This window comes from Ochlerotatus camptorhynchus, unplaced genomic scaffold (genome assembly GCF_037179485.1).
Source record: "Ochlerotatus camptorhynchus isolate MF236.1 unplaced genomic scaffold, CSIRO-AGI_Acam_v1.1 ptg000302l, whole genome shotgun sequence".
NCBI classification, from domain to species: Eukaryota; Metazoa; Arthropoda; class Insecta; order Diptera; family Culicidae; genus Ochlerotatus; species Ochlerotatus camptorhynchus.
The window spans coordinates 742,676-766,588 of NW_027040790.1; the positions used below are offsets into that span (position 1 = coordinate 742,676).

General features: G+C 36.6%; 1 protein-coding gene across 1 annotated transcript in view; it reads left to right on the forward strand.

Annotated features, from left to right (window-relative positions):
- Positions 1-23,913, forward strand: part of LOC135707034 (mucin-2-like) — a 284,849-nt gene that overhangs the window by 63,040 nt on the left and 197,896 nt on the right. Inside the window, exon 2 of the mRNA XM_065228756.1 lies at positions 11,322-12,270. The gene's annotated coding sequence lies outside the window, so the exon portion shown is untranslated. The remainder of the gene's footprint in view (positions 1-11,321; positions 12,271-23,913) is intronic.

Genomic DNA, 23,913 nt, shown 5'->3' on the forward strand with positions numbered 1-23,913 from the left:
ACGGATGTAACCAGTTTAATTTACGCTGAATCTGATAATTATTCTCCACTGGACTCGGTCAGTGTAGTCATGGTAAATTTAGAGCTGGTTACTCACTGATTTTTAAGATGAGTGCGCACCGCCCATATCAGATCCATGCACCCCGTTTCAAGAGTGCCCATAATTGTCATATAAGAATGTACAACTGCGTGTACACGCAATTGGTATCACACTAATAACAAATAATAAACTTAAAAATACGAAATGTTATCAATTAAATGTGTCGGCTATCGATACCTGAGACGTAAAATACTTTCACCAATTAGAGTTGATCCAGATAAGTTAAACCCCTAATAACTATTATATTCCGCTATTCTTATTTCACTATCTTCGTTCACAAATAAGAATCGGGGAGCGATATTAACGAAACTCTTCACATAATTACAGAGGAATACGCAAAAGACGTAATTAATTTAAACGAGAATAAAATCGCATCAGTAGACTGGGTAACTTGAAACGTGACTGTTATTAGCTACAGTCAGATATTTAAAATAAGGCAAAGGCCATAGAGTTCCTGCTATTTTTCAGATGCTCATATATCACTCCAGAAGATCCCGCCATTTTCCAGAGCTTCTCTGGACTACCCTGAGAATGTTTGGACTTTTCTGAAATTTCGATTGAAACGATAACAGGAGCTCGCAGACTCCTCCGAAAACTTCGGAATTATTATATAGAAACGTTGCAAAATTTGATTTTATAGCAATAATACTGCCAGTTCCGGAAATACCGGTAAACTACTTTACGCAATACATAATAATTTATTTCGATTACTGGGATTTTTATTTTTATCGGTTTTGTCCGAGGGTCTCAGAAAGTAATGAAATTTTGACCACAGATAGAGTTTGGGGTTACATGGTGCCAGTTTTGGAACAATGTCTCTAGTTCTGACCGTAGAACTTAAGTCAAATTTGAAAAAGTTTTATATGGTTTTGTTTGCGTAGGTATATGGCAAAATTTATGTTCCGCACAGCAAAAACTAAATTTTAATAATACATCCAACAGGATGCACTTCAATCATGACGGAAATCTCATTTATTTTTTATGGCCTCAAAAATAAACAAATGCAGTAAAATCAGCATAATGTCAGTTCATACACTGTATTAATGATAATTTTGTCTTTTTGGCAAGTAATATTACACCATATTTTCGACACGACTGAAGTGCACCTATTTTGATGTGATATCAAAATAAATTTTTGCTGTGTAACCTTGTATCGAAATAAATTTTGAAAAGAATGAAAAAATATGAAATTTTATATAGGACCAATTAGAGAATCACTTGGGCCAAATACTGGTACACTTACCCATGAACGAACAAAAAATAAAAAATAGGGAGTGTTTTTTCCCCGGCTAGTGTTTCCGGATTTCCCCGGTGTTTTCGGTCATCACCGACCGGATTCCCCAGGTGGTTCTTTGAAAATTCATAACTCATGTACCAAGCATCGTAGATAGAAAATTTATTAGTGAAATGATAACAAAATCAGCATTCCATAAAAAATATAACATGAAAACATTTTTTTACTAAAATTTAACGTTGTAGGAAAACAATTTTTTGTGTAATGATTGATTTTTGTATCATTCACTGGTGAAATTTTCAGAATGGTTTCTTTAACCGTTTTAGAGTTTTGCTCATGAAAGAAAATCGATATGAAAAAAATAATTCAATTTTTTTATTTAAAGTTGATATTCTACGATGGTGGTAACTTTTAAGTATCCATTGTATTCAATAGCAGAAAATTTTGCGTTCTTGATTAGTTTTCAAACATGAAGTTTAAAAATCTTAAAAAATACTTTTTTGTTATTGATGTTTTCAACAGTTTTATTTAATTTGAATTAGGTGAGCCGATATCGTGCTATGATTTATTGACCCGATTTGATCAGTTCCCTTTTAGAAAATATTTTCTAATCTTCTGAAAACGTATGCGTTTTTCCAGTGATCTTATTGCTCCAAAGTATACCTTAAACATCCATCTTGAAGATGAATGAGAAAGATTTGGTCTACTATCAATATCTGTCGCACCGCATTACATTACAACTTCTCCGATGTATTAAGTAAATATCAAGCTTCAATTAAATTTCAATACACTTCGAAATGAATGTTTGTTCACATAAAAATAAAATAAAATGCTTCGTCTCCAAAACTCGGAATCACTCCATCAGTGCACACCCGGTTGGAATCGCTGAATTGCGGTGGGAAATGGAAACCACCTAAAGTACATGTAGTAGTATATGCACATATGTAAAGCAAAATATTTCTTGTTCGAAGCGGGCATTTTAAAAGATGACAGCTAACCCGGCCTCAGCGACGACGGCAACCGCGTTGATGAATTTAATGAAAAAAATCGACTTACGGTAAAAGTTGTACGGCAATAAATTTAAATTAGGCAGTGGTTCTTCTCGGCGTTGACCGTGTTGCTATGCCTCCACCCTGTCCGTATTGTTGTTTGTGCCGTGAGTGAGGAAGCAAGTTCAACCTGATGCGTGAAAGGCTTACCGATGAAGATGGGTTCATCCCAAAATGGCAAGTACCGGTTCTCGGTTTGTGTATTTTTTTTACATTTTGCATTTAAGCAAGATATGCGAACGCATAAAGCCGAAGGGCGAAAACCTTGTGAGGATGTAGTGAGGATCCACTATGGGACACACCATACTTCTACTCATGCGAAGAGCGCCATCATTGCTGGAAGAATCGGATTCTTTATGGCTTTTTTTAAGCGCAACGCTGACCACGCTGACCCATGCGGTTCAGGGTTTCCAGATTGCTCAGATGATTGGCAGACGGGTTCGATGTTTGCAATAATATTTTTCATTGTGTAATACAGACTGCATGACTGTTTGATAGTGGATGGTATTCCGATGTTTAAAAAAAAATAAAAAATAAATCATTAAATCATATCTCCCCTTATTCAAGTGATTTATTGGTATAAACATGACGATTACAAGGGCTTGAACTGACGTGAGTAATTACATTGAAATTACTGGGTTGTATATACTGATATATACAATAACGTAAGCTCAAAGAATGCCTCAAAGCCCAAACTAGACGAGCCCAAATACAGTACCGAGCAATCGAAAGTATTTTGTGAATTTTTTTTTTTTTTGAAATTATCGATGTTCACAGAATCTTCTCAAAGAGAGAAATATAACATGTAATATCATAAGTTGTTTTTGGTAGAAGCTAATATCGATATGTACTTTGAACAGTGATAACTTTTCTTATGGAACTGCTCTTCCGATTGAGGAAATAAAACGAAAAGGGAATCTCCTTTTTCAAATCCATGTATACTCCTCGCACACCTATTTAAATGTCGAGACCTAAATTCTCTGGGTATTTCTCCCATTTGAAGGCTGTCATGGCATAACACTATCTCCATCACTATTGAGAAATGATGAAGTATTCGGTTTTGATACAGTTTTCATTCTTGCCTTCATCACAAGGAACCGATTCAAATTGAAAGGTCCCGCTATTTATACCCTTCGGAGTTGGAAAACTCTCCAAAGGCGTGCCCTTTTGTCAGTCAAAATTGAATTCCTTAACAACAAAAACAAGCTATGACACCGATAATGACCATGCATCAGAACCCTAGTCTTAATCACTTCAAACTAGGGAACAACGATAAGAAGATTAGGAATCGCATAGGTGAAGACTAATTAACTCATTTTTTCCTTGTTTCAAGATCATCCTCGGTCCAGGCAACCCGAGGACTTATCACTATCAACAAGATATAAAAAGCAACAGGGACTAAGATGTGTTCCTTTGATTACTGAAAAATCCTGTTCCCCTAGTTTGAAGAAGTCAGGACTAGGAATTGATGGTAGATCTTACATCCCGTATCGTACCACGAAAAGGTGATCTACCCACTTACATACGTATCTCTATCTCTTCAAAGTTAAACGTCAATATTTGCACCATCGCTTCTTCTGAAATGAACTTGATGAAAAGAGCTTCCTACTCCGGAATCCGGTAAGTTGCTTCCATCTGAAAGGGATCCGCATCCAGTCCTATCGCGAACTTGAACATTTCACTAATGCATTGTTCTGGACGTAGTTGTAATGTTTGTAATGAGTGTTTTAAACACTAAGAACTCCAAAGACACTTTTTACACTTAGAAAAATAATGTAAATTTAGGTTATCTGAGACTGACAGATACGAGCGTCAGTTTTGACATAAAATTGAGTCATAAGAGACGCGCAATTCAACTCAATTAAACGTACTTTTCGTCGAGTAACGAACTTTTCAGTCTCGGAGTACTTAATTTTAAATGCCATATTTGTTTACGTCTGATCATTTATGTCAAGGATGAATTCTGTCACGTGTAAAATTAATTATTTCTAAGTGTGTGTGTGTGTGTGTCTAAAATTATCCGTTTTCACGTAAATAATAAAATGCTTTTAAACCAACCTGCATTGGAGAACACGGTTCTGTTCTTTGGACCCACTCAGCCTCCTATTATCTTGATGGTAAGGCAACTAACCGTTACCGCTTGTAGATGTCGCACCAGTTACTTTGTTTTGGTTTTTTGACGTATTAGCACATCCCGTTACTAAAATCTTCTATGAAAAAAAAACATTTTCGTTACGTATACTGTGAAAGCAAAAACTAAAGCTAATTTTGAAACGGACGAAAGTAATATGCCAAAGAAAATAACTTTGTGAAACTTTATTCGGATCGCATATTTCAGCTGAATCTTTAATTGGAGAATATTCTCTGCGATGGTCTTTGCCTCAAATACGTACGAGGAACTTATAAGTTTTGGATTATCCCTTATGTCACGTATTTTGAAAACTCATAACTCATCTTAGAACAAATGTATTACAATAAAATAAGAAGGGAATTATCTCAGATATCTATATAAGATATAATCTGAAAAAATCTGGAAAACTTATAGTTACTTGTTTGTTCGTAACTCAAAAACGGTAAGAGACACCACTTTGAAATTTTCACCAGTGAAAGATAATTTTGTTATAAACAAGAATAAAAAAGTTAAACATAATTTCATCACTCGGAATATACTACTTTTCTTTTTAATTTTCCTCCATTTTAAAAGTGCGTGATGCCCGGAAAAACCCACAAACTTCATTTTCGGCTTTCCCGGAAATTTTGGCCATCCCAATTTTCTTTTATTTATTTTTTTCGTTCATATGGTCATAAGCTATACCTGTGGGTAAACTTCAAAGCATTGTGCGAACCTTCAACTTAAATCCAGCATGAGCATGAGCATGATTGACCACCCACGGTTGCTACTCTGTTATTGCCAGACCAGCTGTAATTACACAGAGAACCAATAGACGATGCTTGGGACTAGCAATCATCCTCAATGTGTAAAAACTGGTGATCTCAAACTAGGCAATATCAGCGCCGGCCGCGCCCGAACACAGGTCAAGAAAGGAAGGGGTAGGAATGCGTTGACGTGACACTCGCTTTGATGGAAGCCGTGTACACCTCTGCACTTCCACGAGGAATCACTGGGATATTGGGTAATAGGGTTGGGTTTGCAGCAGGGTTCGTTTTGGTAAACGAAAAGCTGAATTGATGTCCTAACCAGGCATGGAAAATCACTTGCATTCACCTCATGAACCCATCCACGCTCACTCGCCTCTAACGCCCCTCATCAACAGCACTCCGCAAAATGATGCATAGAGCTTTTGTAGGTTTTGCCATTAGCTACAACCCCTGTGAAGAACTCAAATCTGTATCTCCCATGCATCACGAATAAGAGTGGGCAGAACTCGCTACTGTTTTTCAGTGAATGTAAAATACGGATTTGAGCCTTGGAGCCTTGTAGCTAATAACAAAACCTACAAAAGCTCCATACACCACTTTGCGGAATTCTATCGATAAAAAAAGCTAGGGCAAATGAATGCAAATGAATGCACAAAACGAATGCAAATGATTTTCCATGCCTAGTCCTAGTAATCATATAACGCGAAGGAGCTTGGGATTGAACCCACGGTCTTCTGCTCAGTAAACAAAAACGTTTGCCACTAGGCAGACGAGCTCCTTTGCGAACCTTCGGCCCAAATCCAGCCGATAAATAAAAAAAAATCCCACTATTAAAACAGCCGCCATAGTGAACCAGGAACCACGAATTTTCAGCAACGCTAGAATAGTATAGTATCCGCGGGACCGTATATTTCATCTAATTTTTCGGTAATTATGCTCTGGTAAATTAAATGAGGTATACGATCCCGTGGATTCAACGTATATTTGTTATAAGTCACACACAGTGGAAGTTTGCTGATAAATTATATAAAAAATAGATCATATTTGAATATTGTGTATGAAGATTAAAGTTTTTTGACGTAGGACCACCGACAAATCGACATGCAAAAACAATAAAAATTCTGACCAAAGTACACTACTGGCATCTCGCTCCGTGTTCGCGGGAAATATTTAGTTAAGCCGTTAACCCACATGCAAAAGCTATGAATTGGTTCGTGACTGATCTATTCTGGACAAATTATTTTTATCTTGATAAATAAATCCTGTAACAGTTCGGATCACTGCACATTTAAATCGGCCGTTTACGATTTTGGGGCATAAGTCAGAATTAAGCGTCATGTCAGTTTGTCGGTGGTAGGACTATGTGTTTGTGGACTATACTGGGGAGCAATTCAAAAAATTATTTAACGAAATAGTGTTAGGTTTTAAACGCTTATAACTTGGCAATTTGTTGATGGATCTAAATTTTCTTTCACACCGTTTGACTCAAAATTAATATAAGATTAATTTTGTTTAAAATATAAAGTTATTTATCATTAGTAAGCTATTGAAAGATGATCAAACTTTCAGGCTGCAATCAAACCATCATGCGTTCGCTTGCTATGACAATCGAGTGAACAGAGAGATACGACCGGTAGCGAGGTTATAAAAGAGCGTACGTTTTACTTCAGATCGTTTGCGGATGTGATGGTTGTCACATCGTTAGCGCCGTACGCGGCCGATGAGACTAACTCAAAATTGAGTAGGATTTCTGTCCAAAAAGTGAAAAGTGATTAAAATTTTCCTCAAAAATTTGTTTGAAAAAAAGTAAAATGTACTTATTTTCAGTCTATGAGTAATCTAGTACATTTCCAATAAGATTGACTCAAAATTGAGTCGAATTTGACTCAAAATTTGCACACAAAAAGGAGTTACTTAGTAAACGAGTAGTTTTTTTCTCCATTGAATACTGTAGAACCCCGTTGAATAGCTAAAATTGTGTTTAAACGGCGCTCACTTTGAATTTGTTAAACAGGTATCCATACAGTGCCTAGTGGCACTATGGAATGTAATGCAATTGTGAATTGAATTCGACTCAGTTATTGAGTTACTTTTATCGACTGAGATTTTTTTTCCTCGATTTACGTCATATTCGAGCATGTTTTTGAGGAAAATCTCACTCACTCAGTGAGTAACCTTACCTTCACGATTTTAAGTGAAATGTTCAGTGATGGTTGGTGGTTAGAACTGGTGACCCTCCGGGGTGAAAAAGAAATTAACTTTATTTCCTACAAGGGCGCAAAAGGTAGTTCTAAATGAGTAACCACTTCCAAATTTACCATGACATCACTGGGTTGTGGTCTTCATCAAAGCTGTTCAGATGCATAAGGCCTATTGGAAAGTGAGCAGTTGAGTTTAGAATTCGTCTTCCAGGTGGCACACTTATTTGTTTAACTTAGCATCTTGAAGGTTGCTGTCTTTGGAAAAGTTTTTCACGTGAAAGAAACTTATTGCCGTCTTCTGGTCTTCCAGCGACGTTTGAAAAACTAACCAAACACTTAAAAAATTTCGCCGAGATTCCAACAGCCGAGTAGTTCTGCAATTTATTTTGCTGAGATTCAGTAAAACAATTGCCGAGACTCAGCTAACAAATATCATTTTGCTGAGATATCAGCTAACAAACAGATATTTTGCAGATACATCAGCAAAAGCAAATGCCGAGGTAATCGGCTGTTGGAGATTTTACCGAGCTAGATTAAGTGTGCACGGCTAGTTTTTTGCTTGCTAACTCTCTAATGCTTTTGGCAACAAAGTGATCCTTACTTTCATCTGCCAACTCGAAGCGATTCTGAAGTTTCCGGTTTTCACTACACACCTGACGTTCCCCAGGTTCTTCTGCGTCAGAAATGATTTCAAGCATGATTTACACATTTTTATGAATTTGTTTTTTTTTATGTGGTTCTTTTTTCTTATAAATATCTACACACTCGCACAATTCGACAGTCAACATGGTTTGAACGTCTTGTTAACATCTTTTTCTGGATATTTGTGAAGCTCAATTTTCATAAACTGATCAATTTGTTTAAACTATTAAACGGCAATGTAACATACGTGAGCCGTACTCAGGATATTTCGTAGGTGGTGAACTCTCATTTTTACGCCCTTCCACCCTGTCAAATACGAACAATCATCGCCTACCTCGCATAACTGAACGATGGTTTGTTGATGTTTGGAACCAAATTCCCATATGGCAAATCAAGGAGCGTAAACAGGTGAGGCCCAGTAAATTTTTCGTCTCTGTCGTTCTCCGGCTGATTAGATGGATGAAGTTAGTTTGACGTCACAACCGTTTAAACAGCGGGAGAACGAAAGAGATAACAAATTCACTGAGCCTTACATATTTACATCTCTTTGATGGACTGCTCATGCCGTTGATCACATTTCATAAAGGAAGTGTAAAAGATAAAGAGATATCGCAACAAATTCTCTCTATCATACCTGTTTTCTAAGACATGGAGTGGGAGTTGTTCCACCAACAACCCGATGAGACAGCTTATAGAAGTTAAATACATTCAAATTCATTTGGTTTTTCCTTGATTTCGTTGAACTTCGATGAAATTCTTCTTTTTTTCTGATGTTCTTAGATTTTTTTTAAGTTCTCAGAACGTCTCTGAGTCTCGTGAGTCGTAGAACTTATCAGAAGGACATTGAACTCCGCTGAAGCTCACAAAACGTGCCTGAAGTTGGCAGAATTTTCCTGATGTTTATAGAGCTTCTCTGAAGATCGAAGCACATATTTAAAGTTTGAAGAATTTTCCTGAACTGAGATCAATGAACTTCTCTGAATGTTGCTAAACTTATCTGATTCTTTCGAGGAACGCCTTTAACTTTCCTAAAATTCACTACAGTTCCCTACAGTTCGCAGAATTTCCTAGAAAGTCGCTTCCTGAAAGTTTCCTGAGACAAAAAATGGGAACTGCAATGAAGCTCTAGCAATTCTGTAGTTATTAAAGATAAAAGCTACCTAAACTCACTGAGCAAGAGCAGCTAACATCATGTGAGTTTCATTTCTGTATTATCGACATTATATGTTAACCGATTTTCAAACAACTTCGTCATGGGTTCCAAAAATCCAAACTAATTTTCTATCCCTCAGGGTTGTAAATTCCACCTTCGTCACCAGCTGAGTACGGGAAACAAACATTTCAGATACCTAATAATTCCTTTATTGAACTCTGATAAAAATCTTTCAACAAACGTTGCTACTTAAGTGGCGTGATTTTCTTTTTTACAGAATCGTTTTTTTCTAAGCACAACAATCGAACTCTCTATTTTCTTCGAGAGATTCAAAAACACTCTAAACAGGCAGAAAATCAATGCTCACTATGATTACGTGGCTGTCTTGCATTGTCCTGCTCATTTATTTCTCTTTTACTCTTATGAGGGAAGAGAAATTAAAGAATAAGTTGTTCTAGCAACAAATATTAATTGATTTTGCGCAAAGTCGACGTAATCAATACGCATCTTGCTTGAGAGTCAAAGAGAACTTGTTAATGCCATTTGGATTAATTCAATCAACTTTTGAACCTGATTTAACTGCATTTGTTCAATTCGCAATAGTTTTGTATCGTCAAAAGTCCAATATACGCCTTCGTTATCGGCGTTGTAAACTTCAAAACACCTTTTCTCAAAAAATCCAAGAAGAAATATTTTCAAACCATCACAGAGTTGATAGTTAGAATCAATACTAACATCCTGTGAAGAAAAAACTGAGGTACATGAATGTTGCAAAAAAAAAGTGCCTTCAGACATAGCGTGCACCAGTATACTTTTTAGCTTCCTATTGCTAGTATATCATTTCACTTCTTATTGATTTAACTAACGACTTCTACTAGGTAAGAGGTAGCCTTCTTTATCTGATGAATAAGACCCATTGGATGATGGACAGCTCAGTTCAGAATTCACTCACCACGCTAGTGTGCAATTTGACATCTTATTGCATGCTTTAACTTGACAGTACGACTAGATAGAATTTTGCTGTCCTCAGTTCTGAATGACAAAACCTATCGTATCTCACTCGAAAAAATCGCAATCGAGCTAATAGATGTAAAAGCCATAATGACATATCTTATTACCGATCAAGGGGTATCTATAGATGATGTAGTTGGAATCAATAGGTTTATCCATAATTTAAGCGATAAACCAATCAGTTCAAAAATCTTGAAAAAAAAACAAAATTAAAGTTTTTCTCTAATTTTGCAAAAACATTTTTTGTAAGTCATCATGGCACAAGGTTGGACTCAAAAAACACAAAACAATGACCTTTCTGTTTTGCTGAAATCCAATTTTTTTTTCACGACGAGATAAAAAAAAATATACATCCTGATGAATGTCGGCGTCTTAGTGGAATACCTGTATAATTAGAGAGAGAAGGATTAGTAATTTCCATTTAATTCCACTACCTTATTTGCTTATCCTTGACAGATACGCGTATTTCGTCTACAATGTGCAGACTTCTTCAGTGTCTTGTACTAATACTTGACTTGAGTATTAGTACAAGACACTGAAGAAGTCTGCACATTGATTTTATTCCCAATATTTTTAGAAAAATAAAAACGTGCCGAAAAAAATATTTTGGGGTTGCTAAACGTCCCCTTAAACCTCCCTTTAACTTTGAATCGTATGCGCCATCGATATTCTGATCGAACGATCTACTTTGTTTCGTACCTTCTAAACAACCCCCTGTTCATGCTAAGCCAGAATTGTAATACCATATTATGGTGATTCAAAAGTTCACATATACACAATTGATTACAATGAAAAACATTGATCTCACGCTGCATCAGCGGCCGGCACCTCAGGCCTAGCAACACTGCCACAGCACCGATGCGGCCGCCTCTCTCATCTGCACACGCGCATGATTTATTCCCCTATAATCGCATAACTGTTCTGCTGTCGCTTCGGATGCGCGTTGTTGTGCGTTCTACGATTGATTTTTATATGCACTGGTTTAAGACATCTTTATAGGAACGACCGGCTTTGTTTTCTCTTTCTCTCTACCGTGCCTATCTTATTTCCAGGAAGTGCCGTGTACCCCACCTTCTACGGGTCGAGAACTGCTATATCATCCTTAAGTCATCTTCTAGGGGCTATCTGCCGTGCAGTTGTGCACCAACGGTTCTGTAGATCGGATCGAAGTTGCTCGACACGCACGCGGTTCTACGCAAGTCATCCGGTTCATACACGTGCCAAAATCCGCAGAAAGAAGGAGTGCAACACCTAAAGGGCAACTCCGGATATCGCCCAGAAATCTTTGGCGGATCACGCTTGAGAGATTACATTGTGCTGGTCACTTTCAATTTCATTCGTTGACGAAAGGTTACCTCCCAGATCGTGACAGTGAAAGAGAAAGAAATTGATCGTGGGACTTGTGGCGGTGTGTTTTCATGTGTCAAACCTGCCAGAAGAGTTATCCAAAGTGAAAGAGAGAGTGAAATCAATTTAATGAGTGAAGCCACAGTGAAAGAAAGCAAAAGTGTCTAACCTTGAAAATGATATCTCGTGACCTGACAGTGTCTGTACGGAATAGGATACAGCACTGTTGAAGAGGGAAGAAAGGGCAAGTCCAGTAAGGAAAAGGGAAGCTAAGAAAAGACACCCAACAGAGTGAGAGGTTGCGAAAGAGAAACGCGCGAAAATTGCGACACGAAGAAAAGTGACAAGATCGTTAAGCAATCCATGTGAAGGCATTCAATTATTGTGGCAAGAAGAAATAAAAATTTGCCCACCAGAGCGTACTGGTACTTCCTTCTTTTCTGATCGGCTAACTGCTACTGCCGTGCGAAACCTGTGCTTGTGACAGGAAGATTGATAAATACCATGTGATTAGTGCGGGATAAATTTACATTCATTTGTACGCATCCAGGAAACGATTCACTTCGGACATACACACAGCGGGGAACGGAACACGCAACACGGTGGGACCAAAGGCTTCCCCATTCCGGGTTGAGCTGGCAACAGGAAGTGATTGTAAGTAAATGACCCTTGATCGCGTTATCATTAGCATAAATATCGAGCATCCTAGTTCGACATGTGTAATCATGATGTATTGTTATTACGAAAATTAGCTCAACGACGTTCAGGAAATTTTCGTATCGCTGAACGTGGATCTACAGGATCAGACGATCAAATGATGAAAATGAAGTTTTAATTGTAGTATCACCATACTTTTCAACATGACTTGATCTATGTTAGTTCTTACTTTAAATTTAAAATTTATTAGCATCAATCCAGCTCATACAGGGCAGTTTTCGTTAAGATTTGTTTTCAAGTTTGTCACGAATTATTTATTACACGATTGCTCAACAAATTCAAGCAACTTAGAGTGGAATTAAAAAAATCGGTGTGTATGGAATTTTAGTGATCTAAAGCCATTTTGATAATTATCTGGGAGGATAGCCTACACGAAATTTATTTCATAGTGTGTCCATTTTGTCAAGAAAGTTTAAGCGATTGAAATTTAATCAAAAAAGGCTTAGCAAAATTGGCTGTTTTACTTTGAACGTGTAGTGATAGTTTTGACGTTATTCAGTGTGCAGTGAGAAAATGTACCTAGCTGTTTTGCATTTTATTATGCCAAACACATTGATTAATGGTATCTTTCAATATGCATCTAAGTATGCATATAGTATATACAATGAAACAATAAAAAAATGGTATAGTGGTTAAGAAAGCTTAAAACGACAATTTTTCATTAATTATTTTACGCAAGATATCAATACGACCTTCTGAATTATTGTGCAATTACCGTGGAGGTAGCTTATTCCACATTTTTAACGCGAGAGTTAAGAAGAGAAACGTTACCGTCATATGTATCATTTGATAGATGGTTTACCGTATTTTAATAAAAAATATAAGATTTGTAAAAATCAATAGCAAAATTTAAAAAAAAAATTGCCTAACAAAATGTTGAGACGGTGCATATCATTCCGCGCACTGATTCGAGCGATGTTTTTGATCCGCTCAACAGTGCACCTTATTTCGCGCTCATGTATTCAACTGAAATCAGAAATCTATGCTGGTTTTTAATTTGCAGGAAAGTCTTGCAAAACTGCTTTCATTAAAAGAATGTGGAAATTACAATCAGGAATCCGTACTCCCGGTTAAAAGGGAGCGTGAATAAGGAGCCGCAAATAAGAATACCCACAGCTTATGGGATTTTCACTAATTAATTATCTAATTAATTTCAATATACAACTGTACTGTCTTCGATAAAGTTGTTGAACTGGCTTAGACCTTGTTAGAGCTTGTGCTATTAGGTTTAATTGGGAACTACGTCGCTAGAGGCGCTACACTTTCATTTTACTTATGACGGGCGCTATAAAATATGACATTTGGGCCAACATACAATATCTCGTGATCATGACCATACAGAAAGTTGCCGTCTTGAGCAAAGTTGTTCTGATCACCTGGTCCTTTCGGATAAGCGGTCATACTAGTTCATAACTCTCACACTACACTGTGCTTATGAACTTCCTATAAAAGCAGTATCTCAAAATCCCGGCCACATAAAATGTTACTGTCTTCAGCTATGATGACCAAGTCTTTTCGGATGGTGTTCATAATAGATCACTACGCGGTTCAAGTGTGCATGCAAACTTCCTGTATAAACAATGTCTCGAAATCCTGACCATATAGATGGATGCTGTCTTCAGCTAAGTTGTTCAGATGACCATGGTCTTCCGGATGGTGGTCGTATTAGCTCAGAACTCTATCACTACGTGGCGCTAGTGTGCATTCAAACTTTCTGAATATACTTTATCTTGAATCTGTGCAATGTGAGTATTTTCGGAACAGGGGTGACGTGTAGAGGCTGAAAATCGATGCTGGAGACCGTTTTGGAAACAGATGTTCGCCGTATATGTTTTAGAAAAATCTGTCAAATACCATTAAATAAGGGTATTTCCGGAACGGGGATGACGTGTAGAGGTTGAACCGCTTTTTTTGGAATCCGATATTATCAAATCCTACACTCTAAAAAATCTTCACTTCCGATTTACGTGAAATATGACATAATTGATCTGTATTTAGAAAATCTCAAATGTTACGTGACGGTAATAACTTTGACCTGCATTACACGTCATGTCCACTAAAAATGTTGATGAAATCTCCCGTATATTCACGTAAACAGAGTAAGTGTATTTGTGTTAGTGTGTTTGGGAGTTCCATATTTACGCAAAACGAGATTAAAGTGATTTTCTAGTATGCAAAAATATCAATTCAGCACCTTCGAGCGGTGGAAGAATTTCTCAAAGATTTAAAATTGCCTAGCAGCTTGCTGCAAATATTGGACGTTAATTTGAATCTTTTACATTAATTAATGTATTATAGGGCAGAGAACTACTTCGGCCTAATCGCCCATTTTGGGCCTATCGAGCAGAAAATTTCAAATAAATCCATAATTTCAGAGTTAACAAGTGAATTATGCGTTTGGTACGATACTTTAGTTAATAAGCTATGGAATGAAGTCAAGGAGAACGAGTGATATGAAGGTTTGCACCCATTATTCCCAAAAACAAAAGAAGCGCTCCAACCGAATCAATTTTTATCATCATCCGATAGGCCGAAGTGAATTCATTGGTGTTTCAATGGCGTTTCAATGCATTAGGCCGAGTTTAGAATCTGTAGGCCGAGTTTGGCGTCAAGAAGCAGTGTTAGACTTTTGAAAATATCTCAACGATTGGTTTCTCTTTATATGATCTTATGGTACGTACGGAAAGGTAAATTAATTTGGAAGCCATCAGTAATAATAACATTCCGTTTGTTGATAAACTGCGCTAGATTAAGAAATACTAAGTGCGGGTTTTGCTTAATAGGCCGGAAATGGGGTAGTTAACCATCCTTAGCCTTTTTCTAATTAAATAAATTCAGACATGTGGCATCAGCATTTTTCAAACCGTTGTTAGAAATAAAAAAAAATATTTCTACCTATAATAACCAATCTGTCAATAATTTGCAAATTTATGAGTAGATATAAGTATCAAGGAATTTATATCTGCCCGGTAAAATTGTATAATATTGACTGCTTTTAAATATACTTTCCATTATTCTCATTCGAAAAACAAAACAGAATATCAAATAAAAGTTACCAGGTTTCCAGAAGTTTTCACCATAAGTAGAGGTTGAAAATATTGCTGATTGCATCTGAAACTAGACTGCTTTAAACAATGCAAAAAGTGCTATAAAAGTGCATGTTTCGTACGAATCGTTTTGGTGTCTTTGGAGCACTTATTGCTTGTAGGATAAGAAATAAGAGCACCGAAGACACCAAAACGATTAAATGGAAACTTGAACTTTTATCACGCTTTTTAATAAATGGAAAGATTTTGGAAAAAAAAACTGGCAAACACCCTACAATATGGGTACTATCCGAACGGGGACAACGTGTAGTAGTCGAATATCAATGTCTGCCACCATTTTGGAATCCAAGGTGTAAGGCATCAGTGTAAAATAAATTTACAAATACCTTGCAATATGAGTATTTTCAGAACGGGGACTTTATAATTTCGTAAAGATTTTTTTATTTCAAAATGACGGCGGAAACACCTATATTGTAAGGGGAATTTGACAGTTTTTTTTTTTCTTAAACCAATGGCCGACCTCTTGGGTTCCAAATTAGCGGTGAATAAAGAGGATACGAACGTACCCATATTTTAGGATTTGAACATTTTTTTTTCCTAAAACCTGTGGTCACGATCTTGAATTCCAAAATGGCGGCGGACATCGAATTTTCACATCAACACGTTGTCCTCGTCCCAAAAGTACTTATTGTTGTGTATTTCTAAAACCGATGGCCGAATTCTAAGATGGCGTCCAGCATCGATTTTTCGACCTCTATACGTTGTCTCCCCTTGGAACATACCCATATTGTAGGGCTTTTTACAGTTTTTCTTTTTTTTTCTAAAACCAATGGCCGCCTTCTTGGGTTCAGAAATGGCATCCAACATAGATTTTCGACCTCTACACGTCATCCCCGTTCTTAAAACACTCATATAGACTAGAGTCGGTGTATAATGAGTCACGCCAAGAGAAAAACAGTTGAACTCGCATCACGGTTTTCGAAAGATTCCATTTCTTTTCACTTGGCAACAGAGGACTGCTACATCAACTTCAAATGACTTCCAGCGAGCAAAAAAAAATAGCGGCTGTTGTAAATCATTATATCAGTGATTTTGTCCAATCATCTCAACAAAAAATAGTAGAAATTCTCATTAATGATCGCTACCAAACGTATCCCATGACAATTTAATGATCACTGCGTGTTTATGATAATTTTTTCGATTATATTTTATATTTTATTGCAATACCTTTCGTGGACCTTTCATAGCATCGTAATGTTTGTTTACTTTGCACGATAGGTAGCCGGTTTGACAGTTCAATAGGTAGACTTGGCTTCACTCTTGGCGTGACTCATTATACACCGACTCTAATATAGACGAGTGCACGGTGTGTGAAATCCATCCGTGCACTCGTCTATTGTTGGGTATTTTACAGTATTTATAAAACCGATTGATGCCACAACATCGATTTTCGATCACTATACGTCGTTCATGTTCCGGAAATACCCATATTGTAAAGTATTTGACAGTTTTCTAAAACTGATGGCCGCCACCTTGGATTCCAAAATGGCGTCCAACATCGATTTTCGACCTCTAGACATCGTCTTCGTTCCAAAGATAACCATATTGTAGGGTATTTGACGGTATTTTGGATTCCAAAATGGTGTCCAACTTCGATGTTTGATCTCTACACTTCACCCCTGTATCGAAAATACGCACATTGCACAGCAACATGCTATATGGACAGGCTTTCCAGACATAGCATATTCAGAAAGTTCGCATGCACACTACCGTCACGTAGTGAGAGATTTCTGTACTAGTATGACAACCATCCGAAAGAACTTGATCACATAAACAACTTAACTGAAGACAGTAATCTTCAATATGGCCAGGAGTTTATATTACTTATGAGGGATGCTATATATCTCGTGATCATGGCCATATGGAAAGATGCCGTCTTGAGCAAAGTTCCCAACTAACAATTTTAGCTGCAGACTAGCTTATACAGCCGAAAATTGCCTTATACAGCTAATTTTTGTCTGTATAAGCTGATCTGCAGCTAAAATTGTTTGTTGGGTTGTTTAGGTAAATAAGTCCTTTCAAACGGTAGTCATACCAGTTCAAAACTCTTTCACTACGTGGCGCTAGTGTGCACATGAACTTCCTCTATAATACAGCCTATAGAGGAAGTTCATGTGCACAGTAGCGCCACGTAGTGAAAGAGTTCTATACTAGTATGACTACCGTTTGAAAGGACTTGTTCACCTGAACAACTTTGCTCAAGACGGCATCTTTCCATGTGGCCATGATCACGAGATATATAGCACCCCTTATAAGTAATATAAAATTGAAGTGCCTCTCGTGGCGTAGTTCCATGAATGATCCATAAAAAAATATCAATATGATCCATATTTTTTGTAAACTTTAGCAGCACAATTGTATAAGTGTTCCGCTAAATGTCAACAGAATGAGCATTTAAATTGTACGAATAATCCATACACATATTGCAAATGATCCATAAAACATTCAGCAATGAACCTTAAACTAATGAAAGTGATCCATAGAAAATTAAGTTTGTGTAGTTAAAAATTTAGGCATGATCCATAAATTAGACATCTTTTGTTCATGTTTTGGACACAAACTTTTTAAATTTGTTCCACAAACCGTGAACATTTATTCAAAACGTCTTGCCCTTCGACAATTTTAAAGACTCTTGAACATGGAAAAAGCTTCAAGATTCTTACAGTTTTTGATAGAACTGTGATGAGAAGTAGAATTTCATCATATATCTGATGAAAATTCCATAGACATTGCGAGAAGAATTTTTCAATGAACTTGATGAAGAATTTGTAGGGGATCGGTAAAAAAGTTGAAACAAATTCCTAAATATTTCTAAAGAGAATTCAGACTGGATTCTGAGGAGAGTTTCATGAAATTAATAGGATAATTACAAGGGATTTTGACAACAATTGAATAATTATGCAAAAGAAAATTTAAGAGGAATTCTGAAGATAATTCCAACAGAATTCATTGGAATATTCCTTGAGCATTCCATGGGAATTTATAAAATGCTAATGAGAGTTCCATGGTAATCTAAATTTATCACATTTAAATAAATTATACAGAACTCCAAGAGATTATTGAAGAGAATTGCTGGAGTGGTCTGCTGCGAATTCCGAGAGTGTTACGGAGAAAAATTCAAAAAAGAACTCTGAATGAATTTTAATACATACCCCTTTTTTTAAACCGTAATCCTTCAAAATGTTGCTGGATTTTGCCGAGCAGGAAATTCAACTGCTAACGTGACGGAGAGGTGACACCACTTTGGTGTAAATTCAGCAATTTTCACTACTTTTTCAACAAATTTAAGGAAACGCAACCAGTACGAATTAAATTAATATTTCAAATTATAGCAGGCTTCGTGAAAACGTTACATTTGTAACGCAAGCAGGGATATTGGAAATAAATCAAGCGAAGATTTTTTGCTGGAAACATGAAATAAAATCTTAATTAAATTGATGATAAAGTTGATTGACTGTTTTCACAATTTCTGGTAAATTCAGCTAGAATGGGCACGATTAAATTATCAGCTTATGAAACAAATAAAACTTAAAAAATATCCCTATTTTGACAGATCAGGGTAGGTGAGCCTACAATAAATGTTTCAGGAATGATGACTTTTACAGTATAAAGTGCTTTTGCTGGAACTTGATTCCAATTTATGGTATGTACTATTCAATGAAATTTACTAGTAATCCTGTGAAGAGTTTCAAGGATATTATCAAGATAATTTAGACATAGAAAATGTTTCAAAACATGGCATCTGGAAAAAATATCAAGATCCAAGTCAAATCTTAAAATTTCTTTCGTGAGTTTAACTTGGATTACAAAAGTTTAAGAGAGAGATTTTCAAGACAAAACTTGAAACTTGGAAGCTTGAATGATTTTAAATGTCGTCACTTAAGTATGCACAGCGGCGCTGGTGGTTTAGTGGTAAGCATGATTAACTCTAACCCCAGCCGGCCTGGGTTCAATCCCAGTCAGCGCCGCCGGGATGCTCTGAGGCATAACATCTCTGATCACGCCTTCCTTCGGATGGGAAGTAAAGCCGTTGGTCCCCGGTTCATGAGTTGATGGGTCGATAGGTAGGGTCCAGGTGTGGGAGCTGCCTTCCTGGCACGTCGATAGCATTGGTGCTCAGCACGGAATACAAGATTGATGGAAAACAAATTAAGGAAAAAAAGGCGATTATCAAGATAATTTAGACAAAGAAAATGTTTCAAAATATGGCATCTGAAAAAAACAAGATCCAAGTCAAATCTTAAAATTTCTTTCATGAGTTTAAGTTGGATTTCAAAAGCTTAAGACTAGATAAAACTTGAAACTTGAATAATTTTTGATGTCGTGAATTAACTATGCATTAACATTGTTTTGCATTCTTTTGAATGATTTAATTTTTTTTTTTCAAATTAAAGATACTCTGTCTCCCTGTACCCCTTAAAAAAAAATCTTTTTTCTCCCTTTAGATACACACTCAGAAAAAATAATATAAATTTATATGCTCTGAGTCTGACATATACGAGCGTCAATTTTGACGTAAAATTGAGTCATAATATACGCAAAATTTAGCACAATCAAACGTACTTTCGAACTTTTCAGTCTCGAAGCACTTAATTTGAAACACATGTAGACAAGTTTGTTTACGTCTCATCGTTTATGTCAAAGATGGATTCCGTCACGTGTAAGATAAGGTATTTTTAAGTGTGTAGTTGATTAGGTCCTTGAAATTACCCATTTGATCTAGTAATGGTGCCGGTCAATGGAATTTGATTGAATTCGACTTAATGACTCACAACGAAATCAAAACAAACCCTTCGTATTCTAAGTTTTTTACGCATATTACTCGTATCACTTTTATTTTTTTATTATTTACTCGAGTTTACTCAATTAAATTTACCATGTATTTCAATTTTAAGTGACATTTTGGTGCTAAGATTCATTGCAAAGTGTCGAAGACGCCATTTTGAAAAAAAAAAGGTTTGAAATGCCTAAATTTTAGTACAAATGTGAATGATTGCTCATCTCAAACAATTATGCAAACTTTCATACAAATCGGAGAGGCTAAAATCTGATCGATTTGTCATTTAGCGTGATCGAATGAGTAATAAACCTTTTCGATCGTTGCACACGTTTCATATCGGTCACCATAAGCATGATTAGTTCCGCTGTTGTCATTGAATTCATTCCATCATCTTAATCGTTGCAAATGCGCGGCCAAGAATTAACCATCTGCAAGGGCACAAAGGAAGGATACGCTGTTTCCCTCCTTCTTTGATCACAGGAAAGATCATCTTATTTAACCACACACGCAGCCGTTGGAAAAATGTCATGCCCCATTTGCGTTTCTCATGACAGTCAGCGGAAAAACAACTGTTCGAACCTTCGTAGCACCATGGTCAAGGTTTATCGTTTTCAGATGACAGTGAAACACGATATTCCGAGATTACTTCCAAACTACCCACCCATATCCCTTCGTTGGTTTCGGTGAGTAATGGTCGAAAAATCTTGCCTTTACCCGGTTCTTCCGTGTCGTCGCATTCAAGCCGATCTCGGATTAATCTCGACCCGCTCGGTAGGGTGGTTGACTTACCTACAGGAGATAAGTTTCTGCCTCGATTTTTTTTTTGTTATGACTTGGCACCTTCACCGGAGAGACACGATGTTACGCATGTTAGTTTGGGTAGTTGACCACCATCATTCTGGACAAGGTTTCTTTCACCTCGCACGGTGGATCTCCGATGGAATGGAATGATGAATCATTTCCTGAACAACTCGTGATGTTCACCAATGGGCAGCAGTTGCGACGACATTTAACATACGCTATTCAAGGAAAGTTTATCTTAACAGACTGACTCATGGTTGGTAATTTGTATCGGAAATTGCGTGGTGGTGAATGCAGTTCATTGCCGGTGAGAGGGAATTGAATGGAAGGTGTTTACATAATTTAAGGGATATGTCGTAACCACAACATTTTATTCTAAATCGAAAACAGTCCCATTGATTTGGGAGGTTCTAAAACAATAATTGTTTAATTAAGTCATGTCATCCACTATGCGTGTGTAAAAAAAAGTGCCTAACGAAACTATACACACAAATCGAGTCAGTACGGTTTTACTGAGTTTTTGAATTGCGGAACTGTTCGGTAAAAGTTTAAAAATCTGTGGAAAATTTATTAATTAGAAAATTTGTTCTGAACTTGTACATATTAAGTTCTGTTAACCCCATTTAATGATAAAAATAAAATTGATCGATTTCATTGACATCAACAATTCAAAAACCCAGTAAAAAATACTGACACCTGTAAAAAAATCTTAGCGTGGATCCATACGACATTCGACAGTAACACAAAATGGCATAAAGTGGTGTAGCTCACTATAATAAACAAATACCACAATCGAACGATAAACCAAATGGTAGAACTGCTCTACAAATGGTTTGGATCATACCCCGAACACACTGTTAAGCACTGTTTTATGGTTATTTGTATTAGGGCAGTGAGTGAGAAATATGTTCATAGATTTTCCTCAAAAACCGGTTCGAATATGAAGAGAATCCATGAAAATTTTACTCAGTCTGCGAGTATGATCGTAAACTGAGTAAAATATTTATAGATTTTCCTAACATTCGAGCTGATATTTGAGGAAAATCGAGAAAAATTCAACTCACTTTCGACCATATACAAACGATTGGTTTAGTTTATATTTTCATTATCATGATTAATATATAACTGTACAATCAGAATGGCAAGAAACCCAGAGCCTCACTCATCACTTATTTTTCCTGAGCACTTCCAGTGGTGCATAAGGTCAACGGAAAACACTTCTTATTCAGCCGCTGGATGTCAGTCAGACGCTGTTTGAGCCGCACTGATGCTCGTGTTAACGAAATAGTTTCTCTATTTCTGTGCTATGGTTACCACGCCAGTGATCGCGTCGCATCCTTCCACATGTTGGATGTACAATAGACGGATGCAAAATTTGAAATTTGCGCTCCACTGTGCTCAAACGGTTCCAAATTGGATCCTGATTAGCCTCCCAAAATTTGAACTTATTTAGTAAGAAACTGACTTGGCACAAACCATTTGAAGTTTATATAGAAATTAGTATGGGAAAACCAAAATTTTGGTTCATATCTACACACTTAAAAAAAAAACATTTAAATTTAGGTACTCTGAGAGTGACATATACGAGCGTCAATTTTGACATAAATTTGAATCATAATAGACGCAAAATATAGCTCAATCAAACGTATTTTTCGTCCAGCAATGAACTTTTCAGCTTCGAAGCACTTAATATTACATGACATGTGTGTTTACGTCTCAACTTTTACGACAAAAATGGATTCCGTCACGTGTAAAATTAGTTATTTCTAAGTGTGTATCTCAAAATTCACCAGTTTAATCTGTTTAAGAAAATGATAGCTGCGCTTGATGAAAATTTTCTCAGCTACAACTTTGTTCAAGACCACTTTTCGATTAAATGTAAGGAACATAAGCTATTAATGATTCCAGTCACTGATGTCTTATGATTATGCTCAATCAACAGTTCAACAGGCAACATTGGTGTTTCTGGAGCGATGAATAGGTCACAAAAATCATGGCTAATATGTTACACTGCAGAATACAGTGTTGCCCACAGAACAACTGCTTGATCTCCAAAACTATTTTACTAGCTTCTGCTTGTAGCTGTATCTGCAGCTTTTTTCAGCTACTATACAGCAGAACGCTGGAAAAAGCTAGCTTATAAAGGTGAAAAGTTGGGCTTTCAGGTTGTTAATGCACCATTTTGTAGCCCTAATCTAGAATTGAGTAAAAACTGAAAATCATTCTTAATGATTTTCCAGCCTACGTACAATCCGTTCTATAACATTCGCCCGAATGCCACACAAACCCGAAAGACATTCACAATTACATATATGTGAACTACATTTCCCTAAAAATCATCCCCGGTATGATACCAGCAATTGCTGATTTGTAAGACAGAACAAACCTTTTGAGTTCATCGTCCTTTGGGTTGATGTACATATTATGTCACGCTCTAAGAGGGAGGGGGGATCTAAGATTTTGTGACAAGCAATGCATTAGGTATAGGAAAAACGTGACGTGACGATATGGAGAGGGGTTTCTTTTTTTTTTAACTCTTTATTTGTTTCAAATTCAAAATAAACTACATTTAATTTTAACCTAGGTGTCCACTTACTACAGTAGTTACATTGTTCATGCCTTGGCAATTCAGTATTTTAAACAGGTTTTTTAAACCTGCATGTCAGCATAACAATTGAAATCTTAAAACTAAAAACTAAAACTAAACCTTATCTAAGTATAAAGGGAATTAATCGTTGCAATTGATGATTGCAACGATTTTTGCTTGAAATTATTAATTATTTTGTTGGACATTTGTTCTAAAGTCTCAACATTGTGTCATCGGCGAACAAAGATTTTTGGCAACCCTGAGGCAAGTCAGGAAGGTCCGAAGTGAAAACATTATACAATATA